This window comes from Micropterus dolomieu, linkage group LG13 (genome assembly GCF_021292245.1).
Source record: "Micropterus dolomieu isolate WLL.071019.BEF.003 ecotype Adirondacks linkage group LG13, ASM2129224v1, whole genome shotgun sequence".
Lineage (NCBI taxonomy): Eukaryota > Metazoa > Chordata > Actinopteri > Centrarchiformes > Centrarchidae > Micropterus > Micropterus dolomieu.
In genome coordinates, this window is record NC_060162.1 from 25,588,161 (window position 1) to 25,600,854 (window position 12,694).

Genomic DNA, 12,694 nt, shown 5'->3' on the forward strand with positions numbered 1-12,694 from the left:
ATGACACATAGAAGCCTTTCCTATCGGCAGGACGATATCATCAGAAGTTGTTCTTCTGAAGCCAAATGCTCTCTGGAGGGCCAATTTGTGATCTGACCTACAGAGATAAATTTGTGTGGTTAAGTGGAAATGAAAGAGTCTCCAGTCTCATCTAGATTTTATCTGAGGGGACATCACATCTGACAGAAATGTGTGAGGTAAATTGTAACAGGCACATAAAGACTAGAGGAAATGTCTCTACTGCTGGTTACAGTTTGTCTCCTGTGTCGGGCTGTTTTTACTATTGGCAGTCATGGAATATTGTAAGAGACACACACCCAGAAAGACACACAGCATTCCCACTATTCACATTCAACCTTGATAGCAGCAATTACTGTTGTATGACAAGTGGACCCTGTTAAACTCATGCTAGCTGTCTGTGTGTTGTTATTGTGAGAGGTAGCATTCACCCTGAACTAATCTACATCACCATGTCCATTGAATTTTGTATTTTTCTGTGCCAGTGAGACCCAGCCAATATATTAACACAGTTCATTTTAAGGCGCTCTCTGTTTCTCCCTGGTTTACTGGGAATTGTGGGAATTGCTGTCCCCGATTCAGAGCATGTTAATGCTTAATGTCAAAGTCTTAGCAGATTGGATTGGACCCCGTTGCCCTTTCACACACAACCAATAGGGGTTGAGGGATTTTACGTTTTTTTTAAAAGCAGTGTCTTTGGGGGCAGAGTTCGCTGCCAGTACATGCATGTATAACGTCTGTGTAAGGAAGAAAGAAAGAAGCAGTAGTCAAACCACAGTGATGTGAGTGGTTGTGTTGTCTCAGTAGATCCATTGTTTGGTCCAGTGGCCTTTCTTGTCTCTGCCTGCCCTCAGTGCATTTTCCTATTAAGCAAATCATGTGGAACGGAATGAAAGGCTGAACTATCCATGGAGTGATGTCACTGTCCTGCCGATGCCTCCATGTTGGCCCCAACTGTATTCATCCAGTGACACACTGACCGGACTGCTGCTATTTGAATAAGGGATGCTTTTTACTTACAAACCTTCTGCTTTCAGTTTCAAGTCATGCAAAGATTGAATGGGAAACATTTAAAGTCTACAAATTATTAGTTAATCACTGTAATGTTAGAATGCATGCCTGCAAGTCAAAGCTACAATTAGCTTCATAAAAAAAACAACTTGAACTAAGTATATTTTCACAGTTGATTAATCTGTAGATTTCCCAACACATGGTCCAATTTCTTTGTATTTCCAAAGCTTTCCGTCTCATGGACTTTCTCTGTGGATGGAGTTGGCATTATGTGACCTGATGTGTCATGATAACAGGTGATTGTATCGCCATTGTTGCCCTTGTCTCTGCTCTGTTACACACTTAGGTCATGTTATTCAAGAATCAAGGATTTATTTTTCTCATACTCATATTTCTCAGTATGTTCAGTGAAGTGTGGGATTGGCATACTTACTAAAAAGTTTGTATACAATAATGACACTACTTTGTATTCCTACACAACTCTTACAGCCAGTCCTGAGCTGCAGGCTTTCTGGTTCAGAAATGACCGTACCGTAGGGATGATCTTGTTGCAATGAAGCTTCCCATCATCTAAACATAATGTGTTGTTGGCTGCAGATGTTGTGCAGTATGTCTTCAGTGGGCAGATGGGATGTGCAAGAGTTTCCCCATGGGAAACACAATGGACAATAAAGTATATCTATGGTGGCCGGTCAATAGATGTGTGGCGCCCCACCAGCCGCAAAGTTTGATTTAGAGTCAGCAGGCTTAATAAATTATTAAACATTTTAAATATGGCCTCAAATTAAGTTATAATGTATGAAAACCGCAAAATAATTTCTATTTTATATTCTCTTTCCTAATGGATGCCCTCCCAGCCATGCAGTATGCACTAATTCAATGCTAGCTTCCTATTTTATACTGTATATACCAATATTTTTATGTTTATGACAAACCGTAAAGAATGTAGATTCAGCTTTTATGTTAAATTAAATGTTTTAAATTACATAACCTTAAAGTCTTAAAGGTTTGTTTTGTTTTCATGGAGAATCCTTGAATCTCCTTGTTGGGAAAGAAGACAGTCAGATGAAGTAAGAAGCAGAGCTGAGCTGTTGGATTGTGTCTGCTTTTCTGATTCAGTTGTTGAGTAAATGTAATGGTCTCCTGTAGTTGAAGTCAAAGCTTAATGCACCAAGATAGACAACCAGGTAGTGTGTAAGCAGAAGCTCTCTCTTCCTGTAGCCCCACCAACTCGCTCTGGACAGGATAACCAGTGCAAAATAGTCAGACGATCATGGATAATGGGAGAAAATCTTTGTTTGTGTAGTTCAGCCACATCGAGCCTGGTATCATGAAAATGAAAAGGGAAAAAAAGAGAGAGAAATGAATAAAGTCTGATTTATATTGTCTCCTGCTTGCAGAGCCAGTGATAGATCTTGTTTGTAACTGTGTTGTTGTTAGGTGGCCTTTAACGTCGCCTAAAGGTCACCAACATGAGCTGCATGATGCTTTCCTGCCTGGACACAAATAGACTCCAAACCAGATGAGAGAGGACAGGAGATATTTTCACTTTATTTATTTTGTAACTCAGGAAGCAATAATATCTGTCAAGTCACACATTTATAATTTATCTTATGACATTCAAAAAATGCATGTAAGTCAGAGGTATCTGGGAAGGCACAAATAAAATTTACAGTATGTGTGAGAGACAACATGTGCAGTAAATCCGCACAAATGTTTAGTGTCGAGTTCCAATTAGGTGAATTTAACAACAATTTGTGCAGTTGACCAATAGCAAGCTCTCTTGAAAGTGCTGAAAAGTAAAATGGAGGAAGCTATCGTGCCTGATTAGCGGTGTTGCACCATCCACTATTTCTTTCCTCTGTCATGGAAAACTGCTCCACAACTGCAGACATTTTTGAGACAGGAGTTGATGGTGTGTGGAAGGAACTATCCTAACTAAACGGAGCTTGTCAACTGACAGCTTACAATACTGAAAACAAAAGGTAAAATGCAGAGAAAATAGGAACACGCTTGGACAGCTATTGTGACTCACTAGCGCTATGATGTCCCTAGCTGGCTGGAGAGTTAGCGGCTAGCTTGCTAGCTACAGTAGTTTACCAACTACTCCTGCCGGTATTCTCTTTGTCACCAAGCTTCTAAAACCAAATGTTTCACAAAAACTTGCAGATGAATTTCACTGTGCCACTTTCTGGTCTGACCAGGCCACATAGCATAATGAAATCACAAAAATGGTACAATGAAGAAGTTGACCTGTCAGCCATCTTAGTTTGTTTGTCAGTGTGAACCAAAAACTGACTAGACTTTTATCCCATGTCCAGGCCAAATGAACCGAACTACAGGTGTGAAAGGGACCACTTTTACAAACATTCATTTAAAGCTGTCTTATTGTATCCTCCCCCTGTATCCTTTTATCCTCCTGCCATCTGCTCGTCATCAGTGTTGGGCAAATTACTTAGGAGGTTGGTTTTGGAATTGGTTACTTTTTAGCTTAAAAGTAATATTACTTTACTTATTACTTGGTATAGAAAGTTATTAGTTACACTTTATTTTACTATATTACTTTGTCCTCCCCCCCTCCCCTTCCGAAAAGGTGACAGACAACCCGTTTAGCCTGCTCCTTTTAGAACTGAATCCATAATAATTTACCTGACAGGAAGAGTCAACAATCAGCCAAACTGCATAACTGCAGTGTATGTATATATTTATACTTTCTTTTTAAAGCAAGCAAGAGTCTCTCTCTACTTTTCAACTAATGTTTTTCTGCATACTCATTGGAGCGGAAAAGAAGTATTTAATGGATTTGATGGACACATTTAGGCTGACATTGTTTTCACTTCTTGCTTTGTTCTCTGCCCTGACATATTAAGCAAGGCCCTAATGTTCAGAAAAGAAACAATGAGTGCATCTCATTAGCAAAAGCTTCTGAAACCTCATATCAGACAGTCAAGAGGTGAGCGCCACGCCTTCTAAACTAAAAGCCGCTCCACAGAGAGTCTCAACCTCATACCCCCCTGACCTCAAATGATCCATTATATCTTTTTCTGCTGAGAAGCTGTCCTCGGGCTCTATCTCAAATATAAAAAAAAAACATTTCATCATGGCTGGCTGACGTCATGGACACAGAGGCAGGGGTCCTCTGCACGAGCAGCTGTGCGAGACTGCGGTCAGAATCTCCCTCATAAGCTCTCTCCTACCCTTATCTCCAAGCCATCGGGGTTTAAACTTCAAACAACTCGCAGCTGCAAGAAGTGAGAGTATGGATGGCCTGAAAAATACAATTTGATTTATTGATTTTATACTTTTTATTTTCCCACAGGAATTGCCACCCCTTGTCGTTTCAGCACATATTTCCCAGTTTAAAGCACAAGTTGTTCAGCTCGTTCATGGGGATTTATGTTTTTCTGGGAATGGCCTTGTAAAAGGAGTTCCAACTTGTGGATAACGGCACCGGCAGCTTTCTGTGGTTGACTTTCTCCACTTATTGTGATGCAACTTGACTTGCCTTGGCCAAAGGAGCTGTGTATTTTGTAGTGCTACTCCTATACGCTGCCTTGGTGTCTGCACAGGAAGTTAAGTATTTCTCACCAACACTCCTGGAAAGTAGGTTAATTGTATGCGACGCATACACAGGGGAAGAGGAAACTGACCAGATCAGTAAGGAGAGGGCTTCTGTGAAATCTGTAAAATCATCTTCGTCTCGTCACGGTCTTCTTCCAGTTCAGAATCAGACTCTGTATTGACAGGCTGATATATTTTGAACGACTTGGAAAAATTTTATGCACTGTTTGTCACAGTGGCTCCAACTTAGCAAGCAGTTCATATGATGAATGAATTAGTTCTATCTTGGCAGCTAGAACATCAAATGTGTGCCTGCCTCTGATTCTTTTACATGCTGGCATGGTGGCAACGTTGCGATCTAAAGTGGAACTGCTGACTCAGAGAAGCTTTTATTGTTATCTGTTCTGATGTCAGCTTTCTCTGTGGCAGCTTAGCATTGCTCTTTGTGGGCAATTTTTCTATAATCCTCTGCAATATACCCAGTGAGAAGTTTCTTCAGATTTGGTCCACTTAACGTCTCTCCACCACCGTGTCCTGCTCTGAAATCCAATCTTTGTTTAGCTGGAGTGTGACAACAAAGTTCTTTGCATCTTTGCCTGAGACAAACTTAAAACAAAAACAAATTGCATTCTGGCAACAAAGTAACGCAGCATTACTTGGATTAATAACTGTAATATAATGACTAAGTGGGAAATTGTAATCCCTTACACTACTTGTTACTTGGCATAGTGATAATGCTCACTGTTATTAATTATTGGATGATTGACGTTTTGTTATGAAGCTGTGATGGCTACTGGCCAGCTGAAGACACACAGCTGCTGCGATGTCGCTCAGGGCAGACTGACAGAAGTTCAGGACTTAAAGAGGTGCTATTATGCTTTTAGGCTTTTCCATCTCCTTTATTGAGTTATATACCTTTTTGTGCATGTAATAGGTTCCCATCTCCAACAGAAAACTCTGCTCTGAACTGCCTGAAAACAGCTCGATTGTTGTCCGGACACTTTCCTTTCATCCTTGTGACGTCACAGGGATGAAAGCTAAATGCGCCTCATATAACGCTCGCCAAGCAGCTACTCCGACACGCCCTCAAAAACACCGGTGGAAAAACACTGAGCTGCAGCACACGGCTCTCCTCTCCCTTCCAAACACTAGCTACCCTCCAGGCAGTCAGTGGACATAAAGTTGTTCCTGTGATGTAGAGACAGAGCTCAGTTAAAACTTTATGGATGAAAGATACTTTTGTTACAGATTAATAACTCACCACTCTGAAACTCTTGCTCCAGTCTATGTTGCTAAGCTGGTCGGCAACATGTACAGCTGAACCCAAGCCGTGTTTACCGGCTTCTCACTGACCTGCCCTTTTCTGCTTCTGATTGGCTAGTCGTCCTTAACTAGGAACTGCACATGTGCAACTCCCAACAAAGATCATGTAGAGGCAAGATGCATCACTCATAGCTAAAACGAAGCCTTCAACACAGGGTGAAAAGAGGAGCTGCAGCAATGTGCAGTATGAAAAAAAAAAAGTGGTGTTAAACCATGTAAACCTGTTCTGGTACAAACCCTAAATAGGATTTTGAACCTGAAAATGAGCATAATACCACCTCTTTAAATGTTTGTTCCAGTTTGAAACAAAACCCCCCAGATTTTACCAGGGTAGAACTGCTTTGGAAGTTGAATTATTCTCATTGGATGTGGTAAATATCAGTGTGGAGCCAAAGAACTATGATCTACGTCTAAGTCTAAAACTGGCAGAAGCACAATCACAAATTATCTGAAACAAAATAAGCAAGTAGTACATTCATTTAAACTGTAAGTAGGCTAATGTAAATATAAAACAAATTATAAAAAATGCAAAATGAAAATATATATCGTGTATGGTGGATTGAGTACTGCTACTGAGACATATTAGACTATATCTTACATAACCCTGTAGCAAATTACAGTTATTTAGTGAAACTGTCATGTAGCAGTTGAATCATTCAGGAGTCTTTTGTTTTTCTGTGATGAGAAATATGGAGTCTTCATGAAAAGTAAACTCAGTTTGACATAGAATACTACAGTGAGAAAACCAGCAGCTCCGCCCAATGCTCCACTGAGTAAACATTAATTAATATCTACTATTTGTTTTAGTATATTCTCAATCCACTCTGAAGTTGCTGTCCGTTGCGCAACCTGTGGTAGGCTAGTTGTGTTTGGGCTTTGGATGACAGATAATAAACAGAATGCATTTCCTCTATTCACTTATCTGGGGCTTGTATTGCATCATTTCATACAAACTTCCTGTTTTACTGTTGCTAACTAAACACACACACACATAGTTTCCTCCACCAGTATGGCCTGAGGCTACCCTGTTCTGCCCTTACTAACTGATAAGGGTGTGTGTGTGTGTGTGTGTGTGTGTGTGTCATAGACTGTATATAGCTAGCTTACGGTAGCTTGGCCACACCCACCCATTACACAGAGACTGAGAGAAGCAGAAAATAGCAGAGAAGGAAGAGGGGAAAGCTAGTCTACTTTCATAGTTCGTCCTGAAATCTTTTAGTCAGTTAATCAGTTAGTCGTCCGTTTGGATAGTCAGTCAGTTATTTAGTTGGTAAGAGAATAGTTTGCCAGTTAGTCAGTTGATCATTTAGCTAGTTATTCAGTTTGCCGATTATTTTGTGAGTCAGCCTTTTGAGTAAGTTGGCCAGTTGGTCTGTCAGTCAATTAGTTGGTTAGTTGGTCAGTTAATGAGTCGGTCCGCTGGGCTGTTACTCCTGCAGCAGTTCAGTCAGCAAGATGACCACCAAGAAAGTAAGCAAGTTAAACCAGTGATCCATCCCTCCAGCCAGGCAGCGAGTCAGCTGGTCGGTGAGGGAGTGGCTTCCTGCTCTGCTGCCTCCAGCTGAATGGTATTCAGCAATCCAGCGACCCAGCCTCCCGCTCAGTCACTCCATCCGTCAGTCAGTCTCTCAGTGGGTGTAGATGCAGGGCTGCTGGTCAGCTGTTCCGGACGGCTCGTATCACCCTCAGGATCTCACACTGTTGAATCAGCTGAGGAGCCACTGAGAGGTAAGGAGCTCAGACGTTCAGCAGGATGTTTGTTTGGCTAGTATTTGGCAAGTACATTTCAGAGCTGTTTGCTGACTTTTTTTGTAGGCATGTGACTGGCTGCAGGGTGACCTGGGAGCGACATGGAGGGTTTGTGTTCATTTGTAAGGGAAAAATGAGCAACAAAAAATCTTTTTAACAGGGAAATGTGATTGGTACATAGGTGGCCGTTTTTACAAATCGATAAGCAACATGGTGGCCGTGGCTCTGGTGTTAGAGCAGGGATCACAGAGTTGGCGGTTCGATCCCCACCTCCTCCTGTTCACCTGCTGGAGTGTCTTTTCGCAAGACACTGACTGTGTGTAAATGGGTGAATGAGCTGCAGGAACCTTATAACCCTGGATAAATGTAGCCGTTTACCATTCAACTGTTACGGTGTGTTGCAACTCATCGGCATCATCCAGGCAGCTTGGTTTCTGGGGGGACAAAAGCTGGTCATAAATTGTCTGTCATGCTCAGTCTCATGATAGTAGTGATGGTATGTAGGCTCACGGCAGTTGTTTTCTTCTAAAACCTTCTAAAACAGTAGCTCTACAGAGAAAAAGACCAAACCAAAACCAACAATGGATTTATTCTACCAACAAGTATTGTTGTGTATAGTAATTTGATGGCTTCTTCCACTGTACCATAGAGCTCCTTTGTTGAGGCTCATCTTCGCAATGGATGACATGTTGAGCCATTTAAAAACACTTATGTTTTAGGTAGGAACTGATGGTCCTGGGACTGAGCGCAACAAGCAAGGTTCTCATAGTATTGTATCGTTGGTTTTGTTTTTTGTCATTTGATTTGTTGACAATGGAAAAAAATACAGAATTCGTTAACCATATCCTGTGGGAAACTAATGTGATGTCTGTTTTTCATTCAGTCCTCTCCTTTAACTTTCTCTTCTCATTCCACCAGACACAACATATAACACACTCATTTGCTAGTGCAGAGATGCCGTCCTATTCTGTGGCTGCCCAATAAATTATTCTTTGATGTTTGGTGTTGTTAATTTTCATCCAGGGTGTGGTTCACAACATTTCATTTCACTGGGCACTTTTTGAATGTGTGGTGACCTCAGCTGGAAGTCTAAACACAGTGATAGGAGCCTCTTGTGCTGTGTAGAAGAAAAACAAAAAGTATCATCTGAAAACTGTGAATTTAAAGCCTGTAAGATGTTAGAAAACAGTAAATAGCTGCAGGGCTCACTGGATGTGACTGAAAGTTTTGATGTGAAATTTTATGTGTGAAGATAACAGTCTCTTCCTCCTGCTCACGTATCAGGCATTTCTTCTTTCATGATTTATGACATGCATCCATATTGGTGAAAATATTGACGTTATTTAGAAAAATAAAAATCATATGAGCGTGTTTGTTTCTAGGATGCAAACCCCCCTGTTGTTATCTTGCTCTTGACCAAACTTTGAGGCACCAAAAGAAAAGAAAAAACTTTATGAGAAGACCTAAAATGCACTGTTAATGTATTCTCTCAGTACTTACCAACCTAAAACGCCACTTTACGATTTACAGCTGAAATAATTCATCTTGTGTCCTTGGGCAAGACACTGAACCCCGGGTTGCTCTGCAGCCACTAGGTGCACAAGCCGGTGCATTCCTAACTGCCAGTCCCAAACCTGGATAAATGGGGAGGGTTGCACCAGGAAGGGCATCCAGAGCAAAAAGCCAAAAATGCAGATCATCACAAGATTTATTGCACTCATACCCCCACCTCTCCTATCCTCTCTTTATCTGTGTTTAACGAGTTAGGCATGTGACATATTAGAAGTGTAAAACTCCCGTCTGTCTATTCATAGCAGAGGACAGAGACGTGTGTGTTTGTGCATGATAGCGGCATTGTAACGTGGATTATTTTGATTAATTTCACCTTTCCCGAATGTAAACAGCCCTGACAGGACTACAAAAGATATAAACAAACATGCAACAAATTACAAAAACAGGAAATGCAGCAGGCTGCTGAACTAGACGGAGACTAAATAGAATGAAAATTAAGAGATTTTAGTCTGTGCTGAAATCTCATGAACAACAAGTTCCATCTGGAGAGTTTTCTTCTTAAAGAATTAAATGAATATGTTAGAATTATCTACATTGTCAGTATTTAAACTATGGCCAGGTTTTCACTGATGTTGTAGACGGTATAGTATGTAAACCATTTCCTGTTGGTAGTGAATGTCGCATAGATGAGGCCACAAAGCAGGACATCACTATCACCAACTTCACATATGCAACACAACTCTCACTGATGAAAATGTGTCATGTGTCAAATCAGATTCTGTGACCCAAATGCGTCAGAGGCTTTGTTGACGTTGTGAACCGGATGTAGTTTGGTTAGGTTTAGGCACTAAAAGTACTTGGTTAGGTTTAGGTACCAATGGACAATGGCATCATCTATCGGCCCAACCGTAGTTGTTGTCTGGGCCAAATTACTCTTAGAATGATCCAGTTACTCTGAAGGAGGTCAAAGGTGAAAAGATTTCCAATCCCAAGTCCCAAACCCTTAATTAGATTGAGAAGCAGCAAACCAGAATTGAAGTGATTATTAGATTTTGTACTTGAGTGTACTTAGTATACAGACTATCCATGGTCAAAAGGCAAAAAACACTTTCTCTGCTTGTTTCCATCTGTTAGTTACTGAAACACATGACAACAGGCAGTTATTGCTGGACCTAAATATAGTGGAAAAGGAGAAAGCGACTCAAGCCCAATAATGGAGCATATGATAAGCCACTAAACAGTGTAACAAATATTAAAAACACTGAATGTGCATATTTTGTAGCAGTGAGCCTAATAATTTTGCTTTAAGATGCAGCAGACACCGGAGAGCAGGGCGGGCGCTCCAGCTAATCATGATGCTGTTTTTTTTCCTGTCCTGGGGCGAACAACAGGACCACAAATTCACTCAGCAGACTGATCACATGTCCTGTATCTCAATAAGCAATATAAACAGAGTACATTCAAGGAAGAGAAGTGAAGAGCTGTGCACAATACAGGAGAGAATAGTCCAATAAGCGTGAAATACAGGAGAAATGTGATGTGTAAAACAGAAGTGAAAAGAGTGGTTGGTCAGAAAGGAGCGGAGTAAAGTAGAAACCGAGCTGAATAGATTATAGATGTTTCTCACAGGGGACATAAACGGCAGCAACCAGATGATAATATGAAAGTTTCATCTTTACAATTAGCAGTCTGACATTTGGGAAACAGAGTCCATCTTGAGTGAGTTTGTGCAACAAACCAATCCTCATCAGTCCTCCTCCTCTCATCTCGTCAGAGTCTTGCGCTGACAGCTCGGAACATGGACCACCTGCCAAGTGCTTGATCTGGGATGTAGATGGGCCAGGTCTCTGGAACGATGTGGCCACAACATGAATGTCTCTGAATTCTGTTGTCCGGTCAGCATGAGTCCCATTTTGTCCAGACCGGATCTTTAGGAGCAGAATTAGGTCCAAGCTGGGCCAGCATCACTGTGCTATCATCAATGTGATTAGTTATACCTAGGGTTAGACTTGGAAAGCCGGTCCCATTTAGCATCCTGTTCTAGGATGACAAAATACACACATTTACTAAACTCCAAGGCTAATATATTATTTTGTTCCTTTATCCTGCCAAAGATGGCTTGTTGGAGAAAGAGCTTTACTATTTAACACCACTCTAGGACCATGAGTGGATTGTGTGTACTTGTAACTCAACAAGATCAATAATGGGTATATGGTAGCCATAATGCACTCTGAGGCTTGCTGAAAAATAATAGAATCAGAAGCTCTTTGTCTAAACCTCCAGATTACAGCTATCCCACACTTGCAGCAGACAGTTCTTGCACAGTGGTTTGTTTTTTAGCAGCTTGTTGTGTACAAATCTACAGCTGTAAAACGAAATCAGGTTAAACTAAAAACATCAGGACTATTGGAGTCATGAGACATGCAGATTGCAGCACAATGCACAACACTTATGTCTGTCCACATGAGTTTGAATTCCACAATAACAGTATTCTGTTTGATTGTATATGATCAGGTTTCATGTGCCTAGATTTAGTAGAATTTAGGTCCTGCACTTGAAATGGTTTGTTTATTTCTATCGGGATAGGAGGAGCTTGGCAGTTGGAGTTTAAAGATTGCTGGTTCCTTTTGCACTGCACCGGCCAAAATCTCTATTCAGTCAAACAAACTTTTCTGCAACATTTGCCTTTTCTCTTGTGCAGTTGGAGTTTCATTAGCTATAACTGTCACGGCTAATGAGAACTACAGAATTATTCTTTCGTATCACAAAGAAACCATTAAATGCTAAAAACCATCACTTCCTGGGCAGCAGCAGAGAATGACCAGATGGTGAATAAATGGAATTGCTTTCATGAATTGGATATGCTGTGAGCTGGGTCACTGCTGTGTTAAAGCAACCACTGACAGAGAACAGCAGAACATATGGTTTAGATGAAAATGTCACAGGTTTTTACTGCAGCACTGTAAACACAATCTGTTCAGTCACTGATCCCTATTTGTAGTTGTTCAGAGTGGAGATAGAAAAGTAAGACATGAGTAGGCCGTTTTATTGCTTTATTAAATCATCTAATACAGCATGGGTTCACACCTAAAAGTCCGGTTCCTGAATCGAACTAATATGAGGATGATGCATTGTTTCAGTTCTCCAACTGGTCCGGTTTGTATTCATAAAGACAAAAAAAAAAACAAAGTCCTTATAGGCAGGTCATGCCACTCGGCAGCCCTTCTGGCAACGCCTCCAGGCAGCTATTTCGGACTAACAAGACCAGGCTCCTATCTGAATGAATGAGGAGAGAGCCAGAACTGGACTTTTACTGGTCACGTGAACAGTGAGAATCAGCATTAATAAAAATCGCTAAAAAAGTTTTACGACTTTCCCCCAAAATAAGTTTTAAAAAGCGTTTATCCCTACCAGTTATATGCATCACTACTATGATGCATGCACAGTAGAAGTATAAAAGACCCATACGTCAGTGGAACCACATGATTGGCTGAAATGTGTTTCCCGCTTTGGCTGTTAA

General features: G+C 41.0%; 1 protein-coding gene across 3 annotated transcripts in view; it reads left to right on the forward strand.

Annotated features, from left to right (window-relative positions):
• Positions 1 to 12,694, forward strand: part of rab27b (RAB27B, member RAS oncogene family) — a 75,079-nt gene that overhangs the window by 26,567 nt on the left and 35,818 nt on the right. The window contains exon 2 of one of the 3 annotated variants that reach the window (XM_046067440.1): positions 7,418 to 7,641. The exons of the other annotated variants lie outside the window; for them this stretch is intronic. The gene's annotated coding sequence lies outside the window, so the exon portion shown is untranslated. The remainder of the gene's footprint in view (positions 1 to 7,417; positions 7,642 to 12,694) is intronic. 3 annotated transcript variants of the gene reach the window in all.